The sequence below is a fragment of the Tamandua tetradactyla genome, chromosome 10 (genome assembly GCF_023851605.1).
Source record: "Tamandua tetradactyla isolate mTamTet1 chromosome 10, mTamTet1.pri, whole genome shotgun sequence".
In the NCBI taxonomy this organism is placed as follows: Eukaryota; Metazoa; Chordata; class Mammalia; order Pilosa; family Myrmecophagidae; genus Tamandua; species Tamandua tetradactyla.
In genome coordinates, this window is record NC_135336.1 from 71,659,257 (window position 1) to 71,674,866 (window position 15,610).

At 35.0% G+C, this 15,610-nt stretch overlaps 1 long non-coding RNA gene across 2 annotated transcripts in view; it reads right to left on the reverse strand.

Annotated features, from left to right (window-relative positions):
* The window catches only part of LOC143648529 (uncharacterized), a 97,062-nt gene that overhangs the window by 55,919 nt on the left and 25,533 nt on the right, over positions 1-15,610 (reverse strand). The window contains exon 3 of one of the 2 annotated variants that reach the window (XR_013158608.1): positions 7,865-9,269. The exons of the other annotated variant lie outside the window; for it this stretch is intronic. This is a non-coding gene — a long non-coding RNA (uncharacterized LOC143648529). Of the gene's footprint in view, positions 1-7,864; positions 9,270-15,610 lie in introns of those variants that run through there. 2 annotated transcript variants of the gene reach the window in all.

A 15,610-nucleotide genomic window follows, 5' to 3' on the forward strand; every position in this document is an offset into this window, starting at 1 on the left:
TTTTTGTACCTCCTATAATTGCATTAAGTGAAATCCCTATAATAAATTATTTATTCCATATCACTCAAAGTAGTTCTGCCTCTTTGATTGAACCCTAACTGAAAAGGATACACTGCCTAAATCTAATAGCCTCGTTCTGTTCATGGCAGCTGCTTCCTGTGAGGAGACATCATCCCAAGTTAGGATCAGTGGTTTTCTGCTCTAGATGGGATTTTTCCAGAGAATCTCCCATTAAAAAAAATATTTTTTTTATAAATGTTATACATTTAAGCTGTACGTATATGTTAACACGTATATGTTAAGCTGTACGTATATGTTAACGTGACAAATAGTAAAAATTCTCTGTCCCAAATCCACAAGCAAGTGATAACTTATTATCATTCAGACAAACTATGGGTCATATTTTTGGGGACAATAATGATAGTGGCTAACATTATTGAATATTTACTCTGTACCAAATGCACATTTGCAGATTTAAAATAGATATATTTTAATTTTCATGTAAATGGGACACCCATGTTTGACTTTTCTACTATATTATGTCTTATCTTTATGAAGAGAAAAACAAAAAAATAAAACATATCTTAAAGGAAATGGGCTTTGAAATATTCTCTTCCTGTTATATTGTAATAATCAAAATTTCCAGAAGAGGGCAAAATAACATAGCTTCTCCACCATTATTGATTGGACTCATCGGTATCGAATTGAGAAAGTCATGCATTTTGAAGGCATGTTTTTCAGCAAATACATTATATAAAGTGACTAGTATAATTCTTTGTACATACCAGGTACAATTGTGAAATAAAGAAAAGAATAGAAAGAAGGGAAAAAGAGTCTAAAGACTAACATTTAATTATGCAACATTTATAAATGATACTTTGTATTGAATATATATATCTTTGTTGTTGGGAGATCACCTAATCTTCTAAATTCGAATGCATTCTAACACTATTTAATACTATACTATAGGAGGTAGTTAGATGCTTGAGATAGAAGGAAGATGGTGAGGAGGAGGCGATCATATAATACAGGTACGTAAAATAGACAAATCTAGGTCTGAATCCCAAACTCCACGCCTTCCAAGCTATATGATTCCTTACAAGCTCTGTGATATTTGGCAAGCTCTCCACCCCCTCGTGCTCTGCTTCAAAAACATGATTCTTCTCTCAGTACTTAAACTTGATGTCTCTTCTGCCTCAAATAGTGTTATCACAGATATATTAAAGGATGAATTCCTCTCATCCTCAAATTATATTGCCTACAAGAGGCCTGTCTTTACACCCTTAGTAATAGAGACCCTGTCCCTACCCCCTTCCAATCACTCTCTCCCAATTACCCATCTTATTTGCTTTACTGCACATTATTTGCCTTTCATTTCATCCTTCACTCATACCCCATGTTCTAGTTTGCTAGCTGCCGGAATGCAATACACCAGAGATGAACTGGTTTTCAGTAAAAGGGGATTTATTTAGTTAACATATAGTTCTTCAGAGGAAAGGCAGCTAACTTTCAACTGAGGTTCTTTCTTACATGGGAAGGCACAGGATAATCTCTGCTGGCCTCTCCAGGCCTCTGGGTTCCAACGTCTTTCCCCCAGGTGATTCCTTTCTGCATTTCCAAAGGCCTGGGCTGAGCTGAGGTATGCTGAGCTGCTTGGGCTGTGCTGTGTTGAGCTCTCTACATTTACATTTACATTTAAGCACCAGCCAATTAAATCAAACATCATTCATTGCAGTAGGCATGCCTCCTAGCCGACTGTGGATGTAATCAGCAACAGATGAGGTTCACATGCCATTGGCTCATATCCACAGCAATAGAACTAGGCACCTCCACCTGGCCAAGTTGACACCTGAACCTAACTACCACACCCCATGAGAATGTAAGCTTCATGAGGGTAGAGTCTTGTCCTCAGCACATGGACATGTGGCTTGTACACAGCTGATACATCAGGGATATTCAGTGAATGAATGAATCATAGAGTTGTTCCTGTCATTAAAGGAGATGAGCCATTCATAAGTGGTTGGTTAATATTTAAAGTAGTAATTATTACAGAGGAACTATTTTTATTGACCAGGAGAATCTAGAGGAGGTGACATGGTAGGAGAGTTGGGAGAGGGAAAAGTAGAGAGAGGGAGGGAGGGAAATTTCTTCCAGTGCTTAGGCTTACATTACCTGATCAAAGTACTGAGACCCTCAGGGATAATAGAAACAGATAAATGGAAAGCTGTTTGTGCTTCTTATAGGCTTTTAAGTTGGAAGCTGTATGTGGCTTTTCTTCCTACAGTGGTTTGCTGGAGAGAGGTTTACCTGCCCATTTGGTCCTGAACTATAGGCCTGTCTTCAACTCCTCCACTGAGGAAGGAAAGGTGGGGAGCCTTTTCTTACTCAAGCCCCTTCGCTTATGCTCTTTGTTCTGTGGGACTCTACATTCACCAGTGACATCTTACCTCCTGATTTATGTTTATCATTGTTAATTCAATGCCTTTTGTGTCTTTTTCTAGGTGGTTGATAGTGGTGAAATTGTTCTTTCCATATATATCTATTTTCTAACAAATATAATTGCAATGTTCATATAAATAAATCCATATCCCCAAAACAATATTGCATAGTGGTTCTGAATATTACATAGGGTAGAAGTCATTATACAGTATTTTTAGTGGGAAGTAAAGAGAGCTTTCAAAGGTATCAAGGAGATTTCCACCAAATATCCTCTTTACCACAATGCCCACACCCCAAATCAGAAACTATTTCTCGATTTTTGAACTCAGGTCTGTGTATTTCAAAAATATTTTATCGCTATAATTTCATACTCAGGGACATTCAATAATGCCCTTTTACTGGACAACACTTACACCAGCAGACAGTACAGAAAGGTATCCAGTAAGCACCCTTCTTTTCTCTAAGCACAGGAGGATAAACCAGGGATGCCTGAGACTCTTTTGGGGGAGCAACTTGGTTGTTATCTAAAGTTTCCAGCAGATGGTGCACAAGTAACATGTATAGCTACAGGGAATTCCTGCAGGCTGGCCTGTGATTTCTCACTGCCGAGACAGCCTTCCCTTCTTTAAAAGGAAGGTTGTATTTGCAGCTGTTAGTGTTGGATGGACAGACACCCCTGCCTCTAGATAGAGCTGAATATTATTTCTCGTCTTAATTTTGGTGTATAAAGAATGAAGATCAAGCCAATATTTTATAGCTCTTTTAGACCTTTACTGATATAGTTTTTAGGAAATCATAAAATAAATATATGCTTGCAATTAATTAAAAAAGTGTGGGCATGAGGTAATAATCTATAATCATATATTATACTTTTAATTGACGAGTTGTCCTTGATTTTCAAGGACACTTGAAAAAATACACTCTATTTTTAACTCATACTCTGCATACTGTTTTATTCTAGGGTTAGCCTTTAACTCTAAGTAAGAAAAATTAAGCCTCTTTTGATCTTTTATAGGGAATTCCCTATCAGCTGAAATGAATAGTAGAGATTTTGTAAGTCTTTTAATTAAAACCTTCAAAGTTATAGATAATAAAAAAGCACTTGGTAAGCAAAGTTCAAGTAAGGTTTAATATTTAAAAGTTTTAATTGTTTTTAGCAAAATGATTGAAAGCATAGCCTCTGGAGACAAACACCCCAGGTTTAATGCCTTTTATATTTGGAACAAAATTTTTAGACTTTCTTTATGGGCCTCAGCTTCCTCAACTATAAAATTGGGATAATAATACTTTCTACCTTACAGGTATTTCTGCAAAAACATGAATACAGCTCTAAGAACTTGCCTGGCATATGGAAAGTGCTATATAAATTCTAATAATAATAATAATAATTATCATTATTATTTAACAAATTAAACTCTGTGAACACATATCTTAAACATTAAAATATTTCTGCATAACGTGGATCATTCATTTAGGGTAAATTTACCTTTTTTTTTCCTTATTTAAATATTTTGTGCAAATCAACTTTATAAGCACGGTTATTATCTTCCACTTAAACAGCATGGCACTCAGGGTATATTTAATTAATTTAAATGGATTTCAATTAAATCAGGATTTAATTCATTAGTCAGACTTAATTTGCTCATTAATTTCTATGAATGACACATTCTCATTCAACATAGCAATATTTCTATTCTTTTTTTTGTTACAAAATATGTACAGTATAATGGCTACTGAAACATTTTCAGGTGATAAATGTCTGATGTTTTGGTAATTGTCATAATTTTTTTAACAGGAAATTATTTGGAGGCATGATGGGAAATTTGCTTTTTGTTGAATGCTCATTAATTCTGTTACTAATTCAAAATACAACATTTTTTTCATTCATTCAACAGCTATTTAATGACTACTTTGTATGTACTCAGAGCTGTGGCACTGAAACCAATATTAAAACAGCCCCTTCTCTCAAGGTACTTTGATTTACTGTGGAAACAGGATATAGTTTAAAAAATCTTAAAAGAAAGCAGTTGTTGTATGTCACACATTTTGGTAATTTGTTTGTATATTAATTCCAGGGAGGAATTCAGAGGAGAAGGAAGGAAAACTTTGAGGCCCTGAGACTCAAGCCAAACTTTCAGGACAAGGAAGAATATTTCTATTCTTGATAATTAAAATATAGTTGCAAATTTTATATTTAAATGTAAAAAGTACCTTATTATGTGCTCCTTATAGATTTCAAATGTGGAGTCCACATTAATATATTTTAGTTAGTTCTGTAGCTATGGTCAGGCACATGTTTTGTCCCAGTTTTGTAAGTTTCAAGCAGTCTCCAATAGAAATACTGAAAGTTAGTCCTTTCTTAGTAAGTCTCATTTATGGAGATTGCTACACCTGTGCTATATTGAGACAACATTAACAAGCATCAACAATTTTATTCTAATTATATAAAAAAGATATTAATACCCCTGAAGTTAATATACAGGTTTAGCGTATCTGGCCAATGAGCATTCACTCTGTAACCCACAAAATTATTCTAAAATTTTCTGGTAAAAATATATTTTGCAAGACTATGACATAATGTGAAACAAACAAAAACTTGAGTTTGACAAATAGAGCCTTTCAAACAATGAAGCCTATTTTGAAGCAATAATCATTAAAATTTTATTGTATTGTCATAAAAGTATACAAATACAGGGGGGGACACGGTGGATCTGCAGGCAGAATTCTTGCCTGCCATTCCAGTGACACGGGTTCGATTCCCAATGTAAAAAAAAAAAAAAAGTTCTGATTTTATAAATATAAATCAGAACTAAAAAGTTTAGAAACAGATCAAATTGTAACTAATAATTTAGATATAATGAAATACATATCATTAAATATTGGTAAAAAGGATATTAAACAAGCAATGTTGTAAATTATTAACTATTTAGATAAAAATATTAGACGTCAACACTTTGACATATTAAAAAATAAATTTCAGGTAGTTTAAAAAGGTATATATTTGGAAAATCAAGTCTTAGGAAAAATCAATCCTCTCAAAAATCTTGCAAGTGACATTTGCTTGTAAAGACTGTGAAAGCTTATCTTAAAGAGGTTAAGTAACCTTCCCAAGGTCTCAGAGTTAATTAGTGGTAGAGCAAGTAATCAAGTACAAGCTCATTTGAATATAAAGTCTATACTTTTCCATTAAAAGTCTATTTAAAGTGACAAGGATAGTGCCTGGCACACTTTGGACTAGATAAGCTTAAGTTATTATTGTTGATAGTGTTGTCATCATCAACCTCAGTATGATCGATAAAGCTGCAGGATGGTTGCAGAATTAGGTGCAATCAATCAATCAACTTGTAAATAGTACCATCCTAACGGCAATGTAATTTAGTAGAATTAGTAATATACTTTGGATAATGTTGCCCAAAGTTAGCAACAGCCATTAAAATATTTAAGCCCTTTGTACTAGTAATACCTGGCAATTCATTTCAAAGAAATAATACAAAGAAGAGGGAAAAGAACACTTTGGGCATAACGAGGTTTATTATAGGGTCTGGAGCTATAGTAAAAATCGGGAAATAATCTAAAATGTTGAAGAATTGACATTACGTCATTAATGAAATTATGCTAGAATAGCACAGTAGAATATTAGGTACTCATTTTTAAAAGATAATTATGAAGAAAATGTAGCAAAGGAAAACTATTTATGAATATGTAAAAGGCAGAATGGAAAACATAATCATGATGAAATTATAGCTAAATACAATCCTGGTACTCATGGAGCAAGCTGGAGCATAGAAAAGTCACACGTGTTGTTGCTTTCATGGGAGGATGGGCTTCAGATGATTTTTTTCTTTGCTCTTTTTTGAAAATAATTCAAATGTTCATTTGATTCATAAAGTTGGGACATAATATGTTTAGGCAAATTGATTAATATATTCATGGGCATAGTTATTATTTCCAATATGAGCATAAGTATATTGTACTAGTTAAGTTCAAAATAATTTGAGCTTTAATTAGATTGCTTTACCTATTTCAAGGAGAGTTTTTTTTGCATGCTGCTTGGTGAGGGTCCCATTTAATGCTTTTCCATGTGAGTATCCCATTATTGCAGCACCATTTATTGATTTTTTTTTTTTGGTAGGGGCCAGGTGCATGGGCTGGGAATCGAACTCGGGTCTCCCATATGTCAGGCAAGAATTCTACCACTGAACTACTCTTGCACCCCCAAGGAGAGAAATTGAACATATTAAATGAATGTTTTTGTAATCCCTTCCTTTTTGTCCAGACTTGAAAAATAATTCTTTTATTCTGTAATCCTTAAATTAATTCCCAATTTTAGTTACTCTTTGGGGAAAGAAACCATGTCTATATTTTTGTAGGAATTTACAACAATTGAATGTAGATAATCATTTTGATGGTGTTTAGAGAATCTAAAAGTCTTTTCTGAGTTCTCTCTGTTCATTAATGCACCATTTTATTAATCTAAATTCATAAAACCCATCCTTCCATAGCTCATTCTTAGCCCATAAATCCATCTTAGTCAATGTCAGTGGGAAAATAGTGACTGTATTCTCATGTCATAAGCACCACCTTTTTCTTTAATAAATAAAGATTCATTGTGATTCTAAGCTTGAGAATATTGGCCAAAGAAGGGTGAGGAATGAGATAAAAATTATGTACAACCTATTGTAACTTTATTTTATTTTATTTTTATTTTTTTAAATACCAAAAAACACGTAACAAATGCAAACATTCCTATTTTGAGCATTCCGTTGTACATATATAATCGGTAATTCAAAATATCATCACATAGTTGCATATTCATCATCATGATCATTTCTTGGAACATTTGCATCTATTCAGAAAAAGAAATAAAACAAAAACAGGAAAAAAAATTTATACATACCATACCCCTTATCCCTCCCTTTCATTGATCACTAGCATTTCAAACTAAATTTATTTTAACATTTGTTCTCCATATTATTTATTTTTATTCCACATGTTCTACTCATCTGTTGACAAGGTAGATAAAAGGAGCATCAGACACAAGGTTTTCACTATCACACAGTCACATTGTGAAAGTTATATCATTATTCAATCATTGTCAAGAAACATGGCTACTGGAATATTGTAACTTTTTTGAAGAGCTTTAAAATATACCTGATTTTATTTTTTTCTATGTCTATGTAATTAAAAGATATTAGACTTTTTGTAACTTAATTTTAATGAGAAGACTGCTTTGGAAATTTATATCCATGGCTACATTCCACCATGAGTTGTTCCTAATAATAAGACACAATGATTGTAAGACTTACCATTATTTCATGGACCACTAAGAAATAAAAATACTGCTAAGCAAGCTATTCAACAGTTTTCTTATCTGTTGCATGTTTTATTTTACACTTATTTAGAGAGCTATTTTGGACTTAACTAGATACAGGTTTTATTGTATCACCATTGTCCTTACATTAAAAGATAAATTTAAGTAAAATAAACCAATTAACATATTTCTAAAACTTTTTCACATTCAGATCCAAATGTTGAGAATCTCTGTTTGAATCAGAGTAGTTGAAGTCCTTTGTGGCCACAGAGTATTGTCCTCTGTGCCATCAAGTATCTTAGTGAGTATTGTGAACCATTGCTTATACCCTTTGGATGATTATATGGTAAGGGACTATATATCAAGGTCATGGTCAGATTCATGTGTCAACTTGGCCAAACAAGTTACCTGTTTGTCTGGTTAGGCAAGTGCTGGCCTATCTGTTGCAATGAGCACATTTCATAGAATTGGATCATTATCAGGTCAGCTGCATCCACAGCTGATTCCATTTGTAATCAGCCAAAGGGAAGTGTCTTCTGCAATGAGTGATGCTTAATCTAAACATGGGAAGCCTTTTCAGGAGGATTCAGAAAAGACAGTCTTCCTGCTTCGGCTGGCGAGCCTCTCCTGTGGAGTTTATCCAGACCCTCCATCGGAATCTTCGGCTTCACAGCCTGCCCTGTGGATTTTGGACTCTGCGTTCCTGTGGTCATACGAGACATTTTTATAAATTTTATATTTGCGAGTGTTCCCTGTTGATTCTGTTTCTCAAGAGAACCCTAGCTAATACAATCAGTAAAAAATTTAAAAATAAAATGAGAAAAAAGAAGTTAGAATGGTCACTGCCTGAATAGCCCTGAAGATTGGGAGAAGGATCAAATGCGAGGGAGGAGTTGTAGCAGAGAAGATAAGATTTAACAAATGATTGTGACTACTGAATCACCATATTGCTATTTCTTGTTAATCTCTAGTATTTTAGAATATCTAGGAGGAAATACCTGAAACTGTGGATTTGTGACCCCATACCATGCTTTTAAATTTGCTCTATATCTGCTTGTTAAATTGTACTTTGAAATTTATCACCTTTTTGCCTATATATTTCACAATAAAAAAATTAAAAAGAAGAAAAAAGAATTCTAGTGAAGCAGACTGCTCAGAAAAGGTGTTCCACTGCTTTTACTGGTTTCTTCCAAGGTACTGGAAGTTTTGATGCCAGCATTTACTTGAAGGTTACCAGATAACTACATTCCAATCTCCATCTTTCCCCTCGCGTATTTATGTAGAGGACAATTTTCAGTGACACCTACTCTGACCACCCTATATAAATTGCATCACCCATATCGCTATCACTCTTGCCTTCATTTGTTTTTTCTATAAAACTTATCATCATCAAACATCAATGCATTTCATGATTTATGTGTTTATTGTCTGTTACCCAAAACACACTACATTGAAATTTCTATATCGGCAGGATTTTTCTTCCTCTGCTTTCTTTTCCAGAACCATCACAGTCTCTATCCTGTAACACAGTCACACAATAAATACCTGTTGAATGGATAAATGGCTATTCATCTAAACTATGGAAAATTTAGAAAAAAAAGTTGATAGTTTATAGGACATTCCCTATCTTTGAAAACAGAGTGTACACAATGAGAAAGTGTGTGTGATTCTAAGAATTTGTCCAATTCATCTAGGTCATCTAATATATGGGTGCACAGTTCATAGAATCTGCTTATCATCTTTTTTTTTAGTTCAAATCTCTCTTGATTTTTCTTTGCATGGTGCTTTAGTTTGCTAAATCTGCTGGAATGCAAAATACCAGAAACAGAACAGCTTTTATAAAGGGAATATATTAAATTGCAACTTTACAGTTCTAAGTCTGTGAAAATGTCCAAATTAAGGTACCAACAAGAGGTTATCCTCACTTAAGAAGGGCTGATAGGTATAGAACACCTTTGTCAGCTGGGAAGGCATATAGCTGGTATCTGGTGGGGTCTTTGGCTTCTGGACACCTCTGTCATCCGGGAAGGCACATGGCGCCATCTGCCAGCTTTCTCTCCTCATTTCATAATGCTTTCCCAGGAGCATTTCTTTCTGTATCTCCAAAGGGCTCTGGCTGTGTGGGCTTAAAGCTTTTTCCAGAATGATTCCCTCTTACAGGACTCCAGTAAGCAACCTCACTTTGAATGGGTGGAGACACATCTCCATGGAAACCACCTAATTAAAAAGTATCACCCACAATTGGGTGGGTCACATCTCCATGAAAACAATCAAAAAGATCCCACCCAAAAATATTGGATTAGGATTAAAGAAGATGGCTTTTCTGGGGTACACAAGAGTTTCAAACCAGCACACATAGTACATCTATTTTTTCATCCTTTCACTTTCAACGTACTTGCATCACTGAATTTTAAGGTAAGTTTATTGCAGACAGCATATAGTTGGGTCATACTTTTTTTTATCCATTCTGCTAATCTCTGCCTTTTGACTAAAGAGTTTAATCCATTTACATTTGAAATCATTAATGATAATGCAGTGATTTCTTTTACCATTTTCCAATGTAGCTTCTCTAAGTTTTAAATCTTTTTTGGCCCTCAAGTCTTCTGTTCATGCTTGGTTTTATATTTATTTGTTTATTTTGTGTTTTACCTTAGTGAGTACCTTCTGTCTTCTATCTGGATATATTTTTCATCTATTTTTCTGTTGTTGCCATGGTATTAAAATTTAACATACTATTTTTGATAAAATTTAATATACTAAATATATGACAATCGTATTTGGTTTGATACCAACTTAACTTCCATAGCATATTCATATACCTTTCCTATACCCTGACACCTTTTTTTCTGTACTCATCACTACTTATATTTCTGTACATTTTATGTCCAAAGACAGATTTAGCATTACTTTTTATTTATTTTGCATTTTAGCACATGTAAGAAGTAAAAAGTGGAGTGGCATACCAAACAATAAACAAGAAGAATACAATAATTTATTTCTCTCTTAACCCTATTCTATGCTAACAATCCCCAACACTTTTTGTTGACATGATCTTCCTGCAACTCTGTTAATATTATCATGCACACATACTGCAACAAGTCTTGGACTTTGGGTGAACTGTCTCCTTTCATTCTGGGTAGTTTGATGATAAAACTGTTTTTGATCAACTCTTGGTTAATCAGTCTTATGATTCTTCTAAAGTTACTTCATTTCTCAAAAGTACATGGGTTTGGTTGTAGGGACTGAATTAGATAATAAATGTTAATAGCTTAGTATAGAATCTGATACCTAATAAATGTACTATAAATATTGACTATCATTAAGTTTGATCTCAAAGTCAGCAGGACCGTGCTCTAGAAACTGACATTAGTTTAAGAAAAATTTCAAATCTATCATGCACAAGATGTACAGAGAGAGCAAATACAGATGCATGGAATGAGGCTCAATAAATCTTCATTCAAATAAGGTAAATGTGGATTTCACCCCAAACACATCTCCTTGGAAACCAAATAATGATTCAGACAATCATTAAGTGGAGAATTAAATAATACCAGCTTAGCAATAATGAGTCACAAGCAGGTTAATGTGTTTTCAAGTACTGTACAGCATGAAAAGAATGGATAAACAAACAGAGAAGTATTTATGCTTCTGCCCCAGCTTTTCCTCTGTTTGGAGTGGTTTGTCTCCAGCCATTCTTTTTTTTTTTTTTTTTTTCCTGCATGGGCAGGGAATCGAACCCAGGTCTCCAGCATGGCAGGCGAGAACTCTAACACTGAGTCACCATTGCCCACCCAGTCTCGGGCCATTCTTATGGAGGCCATAGTTTATTCATCACGTTTATTCAACCTGCTCAGTGGGCCTTCTCCAACTACTCTGGAAAAGTGCTGCTGTCTTAATAGATTATTCTCAAATCTTGCATCTGATAATTTTCTTCAGAGCACTGTATATTTTGTAGTTATTATTTGGTGTACTTGTTTCTTCTTGCTTTCTCCCACTAATTATACTCTAGTGAGAACAGGAATGATTAAATATATTTTATCTCCCACAAGAATGTCTGAACACAGAAGGTAGTCAATTAAAACTTGTTGAATAAATGAATTAAAGAACAGCATTTAGCAAAATGCATGAGGAAATTCTTTGGAAAATATTGGGAAGTTTCTTTTTTTTTCTAAATTGCAGGCATAGAACTTTAGGATCCCAACAAAAATGATCACAAATAAATTGCATTGCCATTTGTTAATGTAAAAGTGAACAGATATGAAGCTTCTCTCTCACGCTTGCAAATCAGTGCAAAGAGTCCTGGATTCAAGGAAATGATTTGCTCTGGCTTTTCTTCTACTGATAATGCTGGGAAAAAATCATTGAATTCCTTTAATCTAGTTTTTTCCTCTGTAACATGGTAGATTTGGAATAACTCATGAAAATCCTATAGTCTTTTCTTCTGTTGCTTTGCTTTTAATTTCCCTAGTGTTGATTTCCAAGTTATACAATGTATGCTAAAGCAATGCAACACTTGTTTCTTATAAATCAAATTAGCAAGGGGCTTTGCTACTTCTGCTAATGTATTTCTAAATCCAATTTACTATCAGCTCTCATCTTGGGAAGAAAGGCGTAATAAAAAGTTGGTGATTTTCCCCATGCTGTCAAATCCTGAGATCTGCCCCTGACTAGATATGCCTGTGCATATTTAATACAATCAAACTATCTAAATAAACAGGAAATAGATTTGATCCTCCTGTGGAAATCAACACCTGTCCTTTTCCTTCAAAATGTCATTATTATGATCAGTTTAGAATTTCTAAAGAAATTCAACTATAGCTACTATTGGGAAACAAAAGTGATAGCCATGTTCAATAGAGAATAAAGCTGTCAATGCCAAGTGACAGTTCTGCACGTGGATTTCCCACAAGACCCTCTTAATATCCAGTAAAAGATAACCAAATGCACCTTTAACGGGTAACATTTTGTTGCCAAGAGAGGAATGTCACTGCAAAGGCATATTTGAATTGATAGCTGGTGACTGATTGTTTCAATGCCTCATAAAGGTTTATTTCCTTGAGACATTCATTCTTTTCGGACCCCGAGGTCTCCACTTCAGATCACTTTCCTAGCTGTACTTCTTTCCTCTCCAAACTAGACTACTTCAGCAACTTTCTAATGAAAACCCCCAAATCTTGTTTCTTCTTGGCATTGAGTAAGTCCAGTCATTCCTTTTGTTACACCTTTTCCCAGGTTGATAAGCATATCTGGAAAGACAACCTCATAATGAGTCACACTGGCTTTACTTCAAATATATGTAGTTTCCAAACTTGGGTGGGCCCTAACCTTTAGAAATTTCAGATATGGCCTTGAATGTAATAAAGAATACAATATATCCTGAGTACTGACAATATCCCAGGTTCTGTGCCCAGCATTTTACATTCAGTATCAAATTCGGTACTTCTGACACCAAATGAGATAAAAATTATACTAAGGAGACTGAAGCTGAAAAAGAAGAGGTTAAGTAATTTGTCTAGTTCCACACTATTGGCAAATACAGACTGTCATTCCACGACTTGTCTTGCTTGTACCACAGACCATAATTTTAATCAAGTCCTCAATCACTTCCTTGCTCTCTATATTAGTGAAACCCATTGCAAAGTATAGCATAGAGGGCCTGCCAATGGATTTTAAAGTATGTCTTTAAGAATCATATTTATTTAAAATCAGGTCAACCTAAAGGAGAAAAATACCTCATTTAACATTTAGCCTGTCTACTTTTTAAAATAAGCCATGTCAGTCACAGAAAATTTTGAAAATACATAAATATGAAGTAAAAATTAAAATCATTCATAATTTCATGCTAATGGGTATAATGAAATATTTTTGCATTTGAATGCATATATAAAAATATATATATTTAGTTTTTTATTAGAGAAGTTGTGGGGTTACTGAACAATCCTGCATAAAATACTGGATTCCCATATACCATCCAAAATAATTCACTTTGTATTGATGTGTACACTTATTACAACTGAGGAAAGCACATTTTAATAATTTTATTATTAAATATAGCTCATGGTTTAATTTAGGGTCCACTGTGTAGTTCTATGGATTATTTTTAAAATTTTAATTCTTTTACCATACATTTGACCTAATATTTCCCCTTTTAAACACATTTGGATAAGTATTTCAGTTCTGTTAATATGCTCACAATGTTGTGCTACCATCACCACCATCCAATATCAAAACATTTACATCATCCTAAATAGGAACACTGTGCATTTTAAACCTTAACTTGCTGTTCCCTACTTCCACCCCATCCCCTTATAAACCATTGTCATGGTTAGGGACAGGTGCCAACTTGGCCAAGTTGTGGTACCTGTTCATCTGATTGGGCAAGCGCTGGCCTGTCTGTTGCAATGAGGACATTTCATAGGATTAGGTCATGATCACCTCAGCTACATCCACAGCTGATTCCATTTGTAATCAGCCAAAGGGGAGTGTCTTCTGCAATTAGTGATGCTAAATCCAATCATGGGAAGCCTTTTAAGGAGGACTCAGAGGAGACAGGTTGCATTCCTGCTTTGGCTGGTGAGCCTCTCCTGTGGAGTTCATCCAGGCCATCCATTGGAGTCATCGGCTTCGCAGCCTGCCCTGTGGATTTTGGACTCTGCGTTCCTACGGTCACGTGAGACACTTTCATAAATTTTATATTTGCAAGTGTTCCCTGTTGATTCTGTTTCTCTAGAGAACCCTAACTAATACATCTTGGTACCAGGAGTGGTTCTTAAGGAACAGAATCTTAAAAATGGGTTTTTATGAATGGTTTTCTACTCTGACTGGACTCAGAGACACTAAGGACTTTGATTCCCGTAATCAGAATGACGCTCCCAATCCATGGAGTGAGTTGGCAAAGGAGATAGTCAAAATATCATCATTCGATTCTCCTAATGCTTCGCTTGTACGAAGCCAGACTCTGGGGGATAATGTTTTTGACACCTTTACAGAGTTTTGTAGAAATAAGAGTTATAGAGATGTTGGTTGGTTGTTGTTAGATACACTGTCTACATTAAAGGGTGAAAGGGATGGGCTTAAGGCTTCAAACAAGAAGCTTAAGCACCGTCTGAAAGATGTAGAGGTTTCTATGAGTATCCTGAAGGAAAATCTTATTTCCTGTAGCCGTAGACTTGAGATCTCTGAAAATCAGACTCAGAATCTTATTGTTAGAGTAGCAACTTTACAACATAAACTGAAATCTCAGTCTTGCATGGTGTCTGCCGTTAAAGTGAGGGCATTGATTGGAAAGGAGTGGGACCCTGAAAAATGGGATGGTGACATATGGATTGATAATGATGTTGGGGGTGAGGCTGAAACCTTAGACCATGCTGAGCCTTCTTTAGATAACCCTGTAATAGTCTGCCCTGAGGACATAGCCGCCCCACCTCCAACCTGCCTTGAGGAATTGGCCACCCAACCTCCTCCTGAAGGGATTAGCCCTAGAGTTATTAATCCTGTTTCACCAGATGAAACTGCAAATGAAAGCCCTGAAGCAAATGGCTTGGAAGATATTTCTAATTCTTTTCATGACCCACCCCCACCACCCCTCATTTCTTCTAGACCTATAACTAGACTAAAGTCCCAACAGGCCCCTAAAGGTGAGGTACAAAGTATCACACATGAGGAGGTATGTTATACTCCAAAAGAACTGTGTGAGTTTTCCAATTTATATAGACAGAAATAAGGGGAATATGTGTGACAATGGATTTTAAGAGTGCGGGATAATGGTGGGAGGAATATAAGGCTGGATCAGGCTGAATTTATTGATATGGGCCCACTAAGCAGAGATTCTGCATTCAATGTTATAGCTCGAGCGGTTAG